This window comes from Camelina sativa, unplaced genomic scaffold, assembly GCF_000633955.1.
Source record: "Camelina sativa cultivar DH55 unplaced genomic scaffold, Cs unpScaffold05158, whole genome shotgun sequence".
NCBI classification, from domain to species: Eukaryota; Viridiplantae; Streptophyta; class Magnoliopsida; order Brassicales; family Brassicaceae; genus Camelina; species Camelina sativa.
In genome coordinates, this window is record NW_010926246.1 from 1 (window position 1) to 583 (window position 583).

Here is a 583-nt window from a genome sequence, read left to right on the forward strand (position 1 = left end):
CAATTGGTGCGACACCTGAATATTTGGCTGGTTACTACATGGTATGTGATATTCTGATGTATTACCCTTTTGTTCACCTTTTATGTAGTGTAACTTGTTTGCTCAAGTCTGTGTTTGGTACATTTTCAGCTTCAAGGTGCTAGTTCGTTTTTGCCAGTGATGGCCCTTGCCCCTCGTGAGAATGAGCGGATTGTAGATGTAGCGTAAGTTATCATCTTTTACCATATTATAGCTGTACTTGAAATGTGTTTGAGCTGGTCCATCTTGGATTATTTGATAATTTATGATGTAAAATGTTTGAGCTGGTTGGCGTAGGAAAAAAATAGAGAGAAAGAAACCAATTTGAGTGTCTGACTGTTCCTTCATGTGTGAGTTTATAAGTATGTTTTATACACAATGCAGTGCTGCTCCTGGTGGGAAAACAACGTATATTGCTGCGCTAATGAAAAACACTGGTATGTCTTAATTGGTTTCTTGTGCTTCTATCCTCCATACTCAATTTGGCTGTCTCAATGTCTGTATTGAATTCTTTTTCAATGCTATAACCAGGCTTAATATATGCGAATGAGATGAAAGTACCTAG

The 583-nt window shown here is 37.7% G+C and overlaps 1 long non-coding RNA gene across 1 annotated transcript; it reads left to right on the plus strand.

Moving 5' to 3' along the window:
- On the plus strand, positions 1-583 carry LOC104774745. The gene is made up of 4 exons (XR_765482.1): positions 1-41; positions 130-203; positions 403-455; positions 550-583. It is a non-coding gene; the product is annotated as an uncharacterized LOC104774745 (long non-coding RNA).